The following is a 13,738-nucleotide window of genomic DNA, read 5'->3' as shown; positions in this document are numbered from 1 at the left end:
TTAAGCCAGAGTGAAAATGATCATCATTCACTTATATTTTCCACTCTTTCACACATGAAATAAATGACTTCTCATAGCAAAAAAGTTATCGTTGACTTAAGTTTCTTTGTTTACTTGAAAGCTAGAACATTACCAACTACCATCCATTTTTTTTTCAAAATAAACTTAAGTCAAATTTCTGTTAAAAACATTTATGACATAAAAAATGAAATGCAAAGACGTTTTGCATACATACAATAGTTATACATACCGCTAACTTTGAAGATGTGTAGGAAACACAGAAGAAAGAGGAAACTGCCTGTCATATTTATTATTAAACTTTTAATATCGCATTGAAGAGAAGTGACACTTTCTTTACATCTATGCACTTATAACAGCAGAATGAATATACTTGTTCGTACTAACTTTTTAATAAGGATCCAGATAAGGTCAAATAGGTCAGTTCTTCTGCAAACCCGATCTGTTATCGTACAATCAAGTGCTGAGACCTCTATAATTCGTTTCAGCTCGATAAAGGTCAATATGAGCTACACAGCGGATCCATGATGTGCCAATATGAGCTACACACCGGATCCCTGGTGTATCGATATGAGCTACACAGTAAATCCCTGATGTGTCAATATGAGCTACCCAGCGGATCTCTGATGTATCGATATGAGCTACACAGCGGATCTCTGATGTGTCGATATGAGCTACCCAGCGGATCTCTGATGTGTCAATATGAGCTACCCAGCGGATCTCTGATGTGTCGATATGAGCTACACAGTGAATCCCTGATGTGTCAATATGAGCTACCCAGCGGATCTCTGATGTGTCGATATGAGCTACACAGCGGATCTCTGATGTGTCGATATGAGCTACACAGCGGATCTCTGATGTGTCAATATGAGCTACCCAGCGGATCTCTGATGTGTCAATATGAGCTACCCAGCGGATCTCTGATGTGTCGATATGAGCTACACAGTGAATCCCTGATGTGTCAATATGAGCTACCCAGCGGATCTCTGATGTGTCAATATGAGCTACACAGTGAATCCCTGATGTGTCGATATGAGCTACACAGCGGATCTCTGATGTGTCGATATGAGCTACCCAGCGGATCTCTGATGTGTCAATATGAGCTACACAGCGGATCTCTGATGTGTCAATATGAGCTACACAGCGGATCTCTGATGTGTCAATATGAGCTACACAGCGGATCTCTGATGTGTCAATATGAGCTACACAGTGAATCCCTGATGTGTCGATATGAGCTACCCAGCGGATCCATGATGTGCCAATATGAGCTACACACCGGATCCCTGGTGTATCGATATGAGCTACACAGTGAATCCCTGATGTGTCGATATGAGCTACCCAGCGGATCTCTGATGTGTCGATATGAGCTACCCAGCGGATCTCTGATGTGTCAATATGAGCTACCCAGCGGATCTCTGATGTGTCGATATGAGCTACCCAGCGGATCTCTGATGTGTCGATATGAGCTACACAGTGAATCCCTGATGTGTCGATATGAGCTACCCAGCGGATCTCTGATGTGTCAATATGAGCTACCCAGCGGATCTCTGATGTGTCGATATGAGCTACACAGCGGATCTCTGACGTGTCAATATGAGCTATATATAACCGAGAAAGTTGCACGCGTTAGGAAACGTTGACACCGGCACTTCAGAAAATTGCCGATTGTCGCGTAACGTAGGGAATGGAGACACATAAACGGCAATACCGGTCCCGACCGCCTCGCATTTGTAGTTCCGGAGGTATCGTCGGCATTAACTTTACATTATAAGGTATATCTAAAAACCACAAGGGGCAGTTAGCACGTGCTTTTTATTTGCTGTTTATACATTGGGCAGTTCGCATTTGCGTTTTGGTTGACTGTGTATACATATGGCACTTTGCACGTGTTTTTTGGTTTTCTTTGGATACATAGGACAGTTCGCATGGTTGACTGTTTATACATAGGGCAGTTCGCATGTGCTTTTTGGTTGACTGTTTATACATAGGGCAGTTCGTATGTGCTTTTCGGTTGACTGTTTATACATATGGCAGTTTGCACGTCCTTTTTCCTCTTATACTCTTTTTGCAATTCATGTGCTTAGTGCTAAGCATATTTGCCATAATATAAAATTTTGAATTCATTTATTGAACTTTTCCTGGCAAACACAGGGCAATCAGGCAAACACTGTTAGCTGTTTTACTATGGACAGAGGATATCAGGAAAAAACTGAACATTTTTACTACACACAACAGGTAGCTTATTAAACACTGTGAATTATTTTAATACACACAGCAGCTTGCTCATCAAACACTGTGAACTGTTTAACTATACACTGGGGCCATCAGGCAAACACTGTAAACTGTTTTACCATACACAGGGGCCATCACATCAAACACTGTGAACTGTTTTACTATACACAGGGGTAATCACATCAAACGCTGTGAACTGTTTTACTATACACAGGGGCCATCAGGTAAACACTATGAACTGTTTTACTATACACAGGGGCCATCAGGTAAACACTGTGAACTGTTTTACTATACACAGGGGCCATCAGGTAAACACTGTGAACTGTTTTACTATACACAGGGGCCATCAGGCAAACACTATGAACTGTTTTACTATACACAGGGGCCATCAGGTAAACACTGTGAACTGTTTTACTATACACTTGGGCCATCAGCCAAACACTCTAAACTGTTTAACTATACACTTGGGCAATCAGGTAAACGCTGTGAACTGTTTTACTATACACAGGGGCCATCAGGTTAACACTGTGAACTGTTTTACTATACACAGGGGCCATCAGGTAAACACTGTGAACTGTTTTACTATACAGGGGCCATCAGGTAAACACTGTGAACTGTTTTACTATACACAGGGGCCATCAGGCAAACACTGTGAACTGTTTTACTATACACAGGGGTAATCACATCAAACGCTGTGAACTGTTTTACTATACAAAGGGCCCATCAGGTAAACACTGTGAACTGTTTTACTATACACAGGGGCCATCAGGCAAACACTATGAACTGTTTAACTAAACACAGGAGCCATCAGGCAAACACTGTAAACTGTACATGTTTTTCTTTACAATAGGTTCATCAGGCAAACACTGTAAACTGTTTTACGTTACCCTTGGGCCATCAGGCAAACACTGTTAACTGTTTTACTTTACACTTGGGCCATCAGGCAAACACTGTAAACTATTTTACGTTACACTTGGGCCATCAGGCAAACACTGTGAACTGTTTTACTATACACTTGGGCCATCAGGCAAACACTCTGAATTGTTTTACGTTACACAGGGGCCATCAGGCAAACACTGTGAACTGTTTCACGTCACACAGGGGCCATCAGGCAAACACTGTAAACTGTTTTACGTTACACAAGGGCCATCAGGCAAACACTGTGAACTGTTTAACGTTACACAGGGTGCCATCAGGCAAACACTGTAAACTGTTTTACGTTACACAGGGGCCATCAGGCAAACACTGTGAACTGTTTTACTATACACTTGGGCCATCAGGCAAACACTCTAAACTGTTTAACTATACACTTGGGCAATCAGGTAAACACTCTGAACTGTTTTACTATACACAGGGACCACTGTGAACTGTTTTACTATACACAGGGGCCATCACATCAAACACTGTGAACTGTTTTACTATACACAGGGGCCATCACATCAAACGCTGGGACCTGTTTTACTATACACAGGGGCCATCAGGTAAACACTGTGAACCGTTTTACTATAAACAGGGGCCATCAGGTAAACACTACGAACTGTTTAACTATACACAGGGGCCATCAGGTAAACACTGTGAACCGTTTTACTATAAACAGGGGCCATCAGGTAAACACTACGAACTGTTTAACTATACACAGGGGCCATCAGGCAAACACTCTGAACTGTAAACTATACACAGGGGCCATCAGGTAAACACTGTGAACTGTTTAACTATACACAGGGGCCATCAGACAAACACTGTGAACTGTTTAACTATACACAGGGGCCATCAGGCAATCACTGTGAACTGTTTTACTATACACAGGGGCCATCAGGGTAACACTCTAAACTGTTTAACTATACACAGGGGCCATCAGGGTAACACTCTAAACTGTTTAACTTTACACAGGGGCTATCAGGCAAACACTGTGAACTGTTTTACTATACCCAGGGGCCATCAGGGTAACACTCTAAACTGTTTAACTTTACACAGGGGCTATCAGGCAAACACTGTGAACTGTGTTACTATACACAGGGGCCATCAGGCAAACACTGTGAACTGTTTTACTATACACTTTGGCCATTAGGCAAACACTCTTAACTGTTTAACTATACACAGGGGCTATCAGGCAAACACTGTGAACTGTTTTACTATACACTTTGGCCATTAGGCAAACACTCTAAACTGTTTAACTATACACAGGGGCCATCAGGCAAACACTGTGAACTGTTTTACTACACCCAGGGGCCATCAGGCAAACACTGTGAACTGTTTTACAATACACAGGGGCCATCAGGCAAACACTCTGAACTGTTTCACTATACACAGGGGCCATCAGGCAAACACTCAGAACTGTTTTACTATACACAGGGGCCATCAGGCAAACACTGTGAACTGTTTACTATACACAGATGCCATCTGGCAAACACTCTGAACTGTTTTACTATACACTTGGGCCATCAGGCAAACACTGTGAACTGTTTTACTATACACAAGGGCCATCAGACAAACACTGTGAACTGTTTTACTACACCCAGGTGCCATCAGGCAAACACTGTGTACTGTTTTACTACACCAAGGGGCCATCAGGTAAACACTGTGAACTGTTTTACTATACACAAGGGCCATCAGGCAAACACTGTGTACTGTTTTACTACACCAAGGGGCCATCAGACAAACACTGTGAACTGTTTTACTACACCCAGGTGCCATCAGGCAAACACTGTGTACTGTTTTACTACACCAAGGGGCCATCAGGCAATCACTGTGAACTGTTTTACTACACCAAGGGGCCATCAGGCAAACAATGTGTACTGTTTTACAACACCCAGGGTGCTATCAGGCAAACACTGTGAACTGTTTTACTACACCAAGGGGCCATCACGCGAACACTGTGAACTGTTTTACTACACCAAGGGACCATCAGGCAATCACTGTGAACTGTTTTACTACACCAAGGGGCCATCAGGCAAACAATGTGTACTGTTTTACAACACCCAGAGTGCTATCAGGCAAACACTGTGAACTGTTTTACTACACCAAGGGGCCATCACGCGAACACTGTGTACTGTTTAACTACACCCAGGGTGCCATCAGGCAAACACTGTGAACTGTTTTACTACACCCAGGGGCCTTCAGGCAAACACTGTGAACTGTTTTACTAGTCCAAGGGGCCATCAGGCAATCACTGTGAATTGTTTTACTACACCAAGGGGCCATCAAGCAACCACTGTGAACTGTTTTACTACACCAAGGGGCCATCAGGCAATCACTGTGAACTGTTTTACTACACCAAGGGACCATCAGGCAATCACTGTGAACTGTTTTACTACACCAAGGGACCATCAGGCAATCACTGTGAACTGTTTTACTACATCAAGGGGCCATCAGGCAAACACTGTGAACTGTTTTACTACACCAAGGGGCCATCAGGCAATCACTGTGAACTGTTTTACTACACCAAGGGACCATCAGGCAATCACTGTGAACTGTTTTACTACACCAAGGGGCCATCAGGCAAACACTGTGAACTGTTTTACTACACCAAGGGGCCATCAGGCAAACACTGTGAACTGTTTAACTACACCAAGGGGCCATCAGGCAATCACTGTGAACTGTTTTACTACACCAAGGGGCCATCAGGCAATCACTGTGAACTGTTTTACTACACCAAGGGGCCATCAGGCAAACACTGGGAGCTCTTTAACTATACGCATTGTTTTCAAATCAAACACCCAATTGTCGAAGAGTGTTTTCAATTTTTTCGTTCATCAGAGATTGGAAATAAATGTTGTGAGCAATTGATAAACTCGGAATATTTAAATTTATTGTGAAATTGATATCGACTTAATTAGAAAATGAAACGTGAGATCATCCCCTTTCAATCAAGAATGTTTTCGTCCATACCGCTGAAATATGTTTGCTTCAGAACATGTACCGTTTTGAGATTTTAAAGCTGCACTCTCACAGATTGCACGTTTTGACAACTTTATTTTATTTTATTTTTTACTTGGAACGAGCCGATTTTTGCAAAAGTGCATTGAAACCAGTTATGTAAGACTGCTGACAAAACTTAGATCGCAGATCTTTATATTTAACTTAAATAATGATGTTTTATAGATATTTCTTAAACCGTTAGTAACGGTTTAAGCCATAAAACATTCATTTTCGAGTGGAAATATGAAAATCTACGATCTGGGTTTTTGTCAGAAATCTTATATCATTGGTGTGCAGATATTTACGCAAAAAATGCCCTTTCCATGACAAAAATTAAAAAAAGTTGTAAAAACGGTAAATCTGTGAAAGTGCAGCTTTAACATGTCTTGTTTCTGACATAAAGTTTTCTTCTTTGTTATGAAAGCTAAAATTAAATTCTCAATAAAATAAGATATAGATTAAAGATTGCTTTACCGCATTTAAGATTGTGTTCTCGTTGCTGTTTTCTTTCTCAAGAAAATACATATGTTGCTTGCCTTCTATGCATTACATCCATGCTTCATTGTCGTCGTGAAGATATGTTGAACAATTATTCAAAACAGTTATTGACTACTCCAAGCTGTAAATGCTCATCATAACCATGTGCAATGTGCATTTTTCCCTTAGCATGCGTTTTGTTTTGCAAAATTGATATGAAAATGATAAACTTACAGACAGACAGACAGACATTTTTATTTAGACTTGTACAATGTACATCATCTACATCAACATATATATTTTCATAAAACATGTCAACGTGTATATACAACATGTGATGGTAAATACGTTTTTGTTTTATATAACACAACATATTATGTGTAACAAAGCAACATACTATCATTTACTATGTGTAACAAAAAATGGAGGCTGAACTTAATATTTATCTTTCAACATTCAACAAATTATTTCGAATAACAAGAGCATATTTAATATACAAAGCTAGTTTAATTAATTCATTTCTACCATTTGATTTCAATAATCGTAGAAATTTGTATACAGAAGGGTGCATATAGTAACAACGTTTTAAATATTTCTTCCTAACATCGGAATAACATGGACATATGCATATAAAATGAAATTCATCTTCAATATCGTTAGTATTGCTAGTTAAACAGTACCGTTCCTCTCGAGGTATTCGGTTTCTGGCATATCTACCAGTCTGAATTCTCAGAGGAAATACAGATAACCTTAGTCTGGAGAAGTACAAGCGTAAATTTGTTGGTAAAATATCGAGGTATTTTTCGTATTCTAATGAAGGTTTAATCTCTTTATATATAGTTAAAACTGTACTATTGTTAAGTGTTCCGAGCCAATTTTGCTGAAAAATATCTAGAAGTCTACGTTTAAATTCATACAAAAAAACTTTACAATCTATATTGGCAACATTGTCAAATATATAAGAAAAACCATGAGCGTCTAACAAATTCTTAACATTTGATACCCAATTTCTTTTACCATTATTACAATCTGACAAAGCTTGCTCATATACAGTTTTTAAAATAATATTATCAGTTTTAACAACTTTAGACCAGTAGTTCATTATTCTCATATATCTATGTATATAAAGCGGATATCTTCCTAGTTCACCATAGATACAGGCATTACATGTATTTGGCCTAACCTTCAGTAGTCTTTTGCAAAATTTTAAGTGTATTCTCTCTATTTCTTTTGATTTAGAATTTCCCCAAATTTCACAAGCATAATTCAAAACAGACAAAACAAAAGCGTCAAACAATTGGCAAAACGTTTTTGGACTAATGTCATAATCTTTACATTTGCATAATAGAACATTCATAGCCTTAAGGGCTTTGCCAATTAAATGTTCTTGATTAAGTGCAAAATTACCCGTGTAGTTGAAAACAGTTCCAAGATAGTTAAAATCATTTACTACATCGATAACGTTTCCATTATAGGTCCAACGCTCAGTGTCTAATAATCCACCACGTTTACGAAAAACCATAATTTTAGTTTTAGTGGTATTCACTTTGAGTCCCCATGTATTACAATATTCGAATAATGTGTCTAAATGATCTTGCAATTCTTTAGGTGTTTTACCTACAATGGCCATATCATCTGCGAATAACAGTAACATCAACACTATATCATCAAATTGTAAACCGGATTCAACATTGTTTTGTAAATACAATTCAAAGTCTTCAACAAAGACAGAAAATAAAAGAGGGGACATTACCTCCCCTTGGCGTAAGCCAACAGCATAATTAAAATACTCAGAATAATTAGAACATGATTTGACACAGGATTTAACTTGTTTGTACATATCGCGTATAATTCTAAGAATTTTGCCTTGGATTCCACATTTATACATTTTAAGCCATAATGCATTTCTATATATGGAATCAAAACATTTCATCATATCGACAAATATAACATATAATCGTTTATTTTCATTTAAATAGTTTTGTACTAATGACATAAGTATAAATATTGCATCAACCGTAGATCTGCCTTTGCGAAATCCGAATTGTGCATCCGAAATTATGTTATGTTCATTGCAAAAAAGTTCAAGTCGTGTGTTAAGCACAGAGGTAAATAACTTAGACATACAACTCACAAGGGTAATACCTCTATAATTGTTCACATCATTAACATTGCCTTTTTTATGCAAAGGGATTATAATACCATCCATCCACTTATCAGGATAAATACCCGAGTTCAAAATACAATTGAATAGATCACATAAATGTGCCGATAATAAATCTATACTTTCAATAAAATATTCATTTAGCAAGCAATCACTGCCATATGCTTTTCCACTTTTCAGAGACTTAACAGCTTTTAAAATTTCATCTACAACGATAGGTTGGTCAAGTTCTGGGAACGTTTCATTTTGTTTATTAAAATCATTATTTTCACAAAAATCTTCCGCTTCTTCGTTTGAACAATCAAACACATTACTGCCAAGATTTTCAAAATATTCTCGAAAGGATTCTAACTCTATTTTATTAGAAACCGACTTATTCTTATTTTTAAAATATTTCCAAAAATCTTTTGGTTTAGCTTTCTTCAAATTTTCTATTTCAGACATTTTGCGTACATAAAATGCAATTTTCTTTTTGCGTATAATATTCTTATATTGCATTTTACGTTCGCATAAATCTAACCTATTTACATTTGTTTTATCACAATTATACAAGTTTAATGCATTCAAATAAACATTACGAGAATTAATACATTCTTGATCAAACCAGTCAGTATTTTTCATATAACTCTCTGTCTCAAAACTAGGTTTATTGTCAAAATAAGTACGTTTTGAAAATAAAGGGTCTGCGTCACTTCGAACAATTTCAGTAAAATTATTTAATGCATCGTTTAAAGACTGTTTGGTGCAATTATCTAAATTAAATACAATATTATTAAATTCTGGTAATTTACCTATTATACCAGATCGAAATTGATCTTTATAAATATCATTCCATTTATACCGTACTTCAGAAAAGCTAGCATCATTTATTGTCGGATTATTACAAATCAATGAAAATTGTAACGGGGCATGGTCGCTCCATTCATTAAATTGCCCAATAGTAAAACCATTGATCATTGAAAAATGACGTTCATTACATAACAAATAGTCAATCACAGAAGAACCGTTACGAGACAAAAAAGTGAACTGATTTGTATCTCCAATGCGACCATTAACAATACGTATACATGATGATTTACAAAGATCTAATAATTTAATACCATGACTATTGTGACTTTTGTCTACAGAGGCCCTGACCGGGGTCCTATCCGGTTCATAATCAATGTCATCAACATACATATTACACTTATCGTGAATTACATAGTCGTTTTTACTACTTATTCTACTGTTAAAATCCCCACATAGAAACACTGAACCTAGGCTATCATAAGCAAAAATGTCATTTTCAAGAGTATCAAACAAGTTAATATTATTAAATGTATTATAAGCTGGGGAATCCTCACACCAAATATACGAACCACACAAATATATATCTTCATTTGTATTAAAAAACGTATGGTCCAACTTAAGCCAAATTAATGTATCATGGTGATTCTTAACAATCTGTATTCCATATTTCAAATGTTCTTTATAAAGCAATACTATTCCACCACTACTTCTGCGTGAATTTCTGTTTTGAAATTTTCTATAGAAATTATGTGTAATAAAACCGTTAAGATTTATTTTACTGCTAGAGTTCGTCCAGGATTCATAAAGAAAACAAATATCATGTTTAGCAACAATATTTACAAAATCAGCACAAGATTGTTTATCGTTTGTTAGTCCGTGTACATTCCACGACAGTACGGACAGCTCACCTCCGGCGTGCCCCTAGTCGCGTACCGGACGGCCGTCAACGTACAGCGTGTCGTATGCGATCCACGAGCTCTTCCCCTGTTCTCTTGCCGCCTTCATTCTTGGTATAAGTTTCCTCCGCTTGGCGATCACTTCCGGCGGGTACTGCTCATACATATGGAACGTGGTGCCCCGGAGCTCTTTCCATTGTTTCCGGACAAATTCACGGTCTTTAAAAAATGTAAACTTCGCTACGATCGTCCTCAATTTTCCGGGAACCGGGTACCCAGGAGACCTGTGGACGCGCTCGAAGCGTATACTGTCAGCGGTCTCCTTAGCAATCTTCAGCGCATCTTGAAAATGTTGCCGTAGTTTCCGCTCGGTAGCTTCTACGGACTCGTTACCTCCAGCGGTGTCCTCCGGGACGTTCGTGAACACCAGGTTGTTCCTCATGGATTGTGACTTGAGATAAGCCACATCGTCCCGGAGGCTCTCACGCTCCTTCTCCAAATGGGTGACCTTGTCCGAAAGTAGTCCCACTGCGATATCGGTGCCCTCCACCTTATCCTCGACCTTCGACATGTTTTCCTCGACACGCTTTGTCCTGTCCTCGAGTGCAACCCAAATAGATTTCAGTTCCTTTTCAAAACTTGTTACTTTCTTGTCAAGCTGTTCAATAGCCCCCAACTTTATCTCAAATGCATCTAATCTTTTGGTTATTCCTTGGAGGCAGTTCATTATATCTTTATTAGAGGGCTCCCTACTTTCCGCCATTTTATCAGTCTCTGAGTTCGAATCTTGGAAACTATGCAAATCCGCTAAAAACACACTGTTGTTACTATCTTTTTCAACGTGTTCATTAAATAACACTTGGTTTGCTTGGTTTAAAACCTCACTAACTGAGATGTTCAACTCCTCCGACGGGCCTCTTGGTTTGAAAACTTTGCTTTTGTTTAGATTGTCACCTTCATCACTGCTATTTCTCTGTTTGCGCTTAGATTTTCGATTTTTAACCATAGTATCCACAACACAACTTATCAAATAGTCATTTACATGTAAAATCCGTTGATGAAAATCGCTTATTTATTTAATAAATCCCAAATTTTGATTTTTTTTATCCCACTCAAAAAACACCGCCATTACCGCCTACATCACGTGACATTACAGTGACAATCCTATCTGAATCGAGATGCATTTTGCTTCCTGCAATAACCAAATGTGACGTCACAAACAACGTGGTATGTCCATACTGATTTTATGCTTTTTTATTAAGTTATCAATCCTAAATATATGCTGACCTGTGCTCCTTGACAACTAGACGAACGCTCTCATCTACATACAAAGCTGTGTAAGACCTTATTTTCCCCAGATCATATTCTTCCCACCTGGGAAAAATAGGATCCTATTCTTCACAGCTGGGAAAAATAAGATCTCATTTGTCACACATTTCGAACACATATGTCACAGCTCCTTGGAAATTTGGGATCGAAGCCGGTTTTGTATGTACCATGAAATCACATTCCTCGCAGGTCAAAAAATGCATTATTTTTTTAACAAAAAAAGTAAATTTTTCAACTGAGTCACATTTGTCACATATTGCTATTTCCAGTATTGCAGATATATTTTGTTGATATACATGTATACGTACATATTCTAGTCATAAAGAATCGTTGATTATGTTGTTGTCGTTTCTGTTGTTGTTGTTGTTGTTGTTGTTGTTGCTGCTGTTAGTTGGTTGCAGTTGTAGGCGCAGTGGCGGTTTTTGTAGAGATAGTTGTTTTTTGTTTTTGTTTTTTTATGTTGTTGCTGTACGGGTATTAGTAGTATAAGTAGGAATAGTATTGGTTCTTGTTGGCACCGTAATTGTTGGTGTATGCCTAGTAAAGGTAGATGTCATTGTGTTTGTTGTCGTGAGTTGTGTTGGCATAGACAGATGTACTGAAAAAGTATTTCCAACGCTTTCAACGGCTAAATTTCGGGCAAGCAGTGAATACCAATATTGTGCAAACTGTGGTGAAATGCTCCTGGCACCACAGTTTGCACAATATTGAAACGAAATAGTAACCAGCCTACAGTAGACGTGATCTTACACGGTACCACATTCTCCGATTTTCGAATTATGTCCGTTAAATGAAATTATCAAATAAATTTTAAATCATACTCACGTTTGTTCATGTAAACATAGGGCACAGCTCCACCACGGAAGTGTCGACAGCTCTTTTTCTTTGCACCACCGTAAAGTGGTGGAGCTGGCGTTTAGAGGCCGTGAGAATAGGATCCTATTTTTTTCCAGACTTGTGAAGAATATGATCTGGGAATAATGAGATCCTACAGTGCTATGTGAATTGAAATAATGTGAATTAGGACCACTTTATTTAAATAGTTTCATAAGATTGCAGCGTACATTTGAACTTGAAAGTCGAAAAATCTTAAATAAATATTGGTAAGGAACCGAGGGGAATAAATACTAATAGATAATTACGCAATTGTGTTGACTTAAAGATTCTGCCTTATATAACCTACTAGAACTACAATTAGTCAAAACGTCCTCAGTCTATATCGGGATTCATTTAGTTAACTTTACGTTAGCGATACACTTGCGAGATGAAGTGAATGTTCTTATATCCTAGTACATATAGGTATACCAGTTACTGTTACGAAACTAGCTAATTGTGATGTGACCCGCATCTGGAAATATAAATATAAAATAATGTCATTTTCCTTACCTCTCAAATGTTTAGGATTATGGCATTATTTTCATGCTTTTGGTGCATTTGCACAACTTCATACATTTGGCTACATTAAGTAAGCAGCCTTATGCATAATTCTTTGCATATTTTACGTAGAGATTTCTAAATTCCTTCATTTGCAATGACTCAAGATAAGAATCTGACAGGAATGCCGCGAATTTGTATTGCATGTTCAATTTTATGTCGTTTATTTCATGTTCTTATGTTTAACGGTAAATTAATTCAGATGATAATGAAAATACCTTTAAGACCTTTAAGACCTGCATAATTGCTAAGTAACTATTCTTGACTTCGTGTATAACAATTAAACTCGCGTTATTTATAGAGAACAAATTATTGTACATATTTTAAAGGATGTTTCACAGCTTCCTTCTTGCCTAATTGAACGTTGCTATGTTGTATCATTTAATCGATAAACAGTTAATGCGAATATTAGTGTCCTGATTGAGAATTGTTTATATGTATATGTTATATCTTTATTAGGAAGTTTAGAATTTGTCAACTA

Source organism: Mya arenaria, chromosome 12 (genome assembly GCF_026914265.1).
Source record: "Mya arenaria isolate MELC-2E11 chromosome 12, ASM2691426v1".
Lineage (NCBI taxonomy): Eukaryota > Metazoa > Mollusca > Bivalvia > Myida > Myidae > Mya > Mya arenaria.
Note: the sequence above shows the minus strand (reverse complement) of the source record.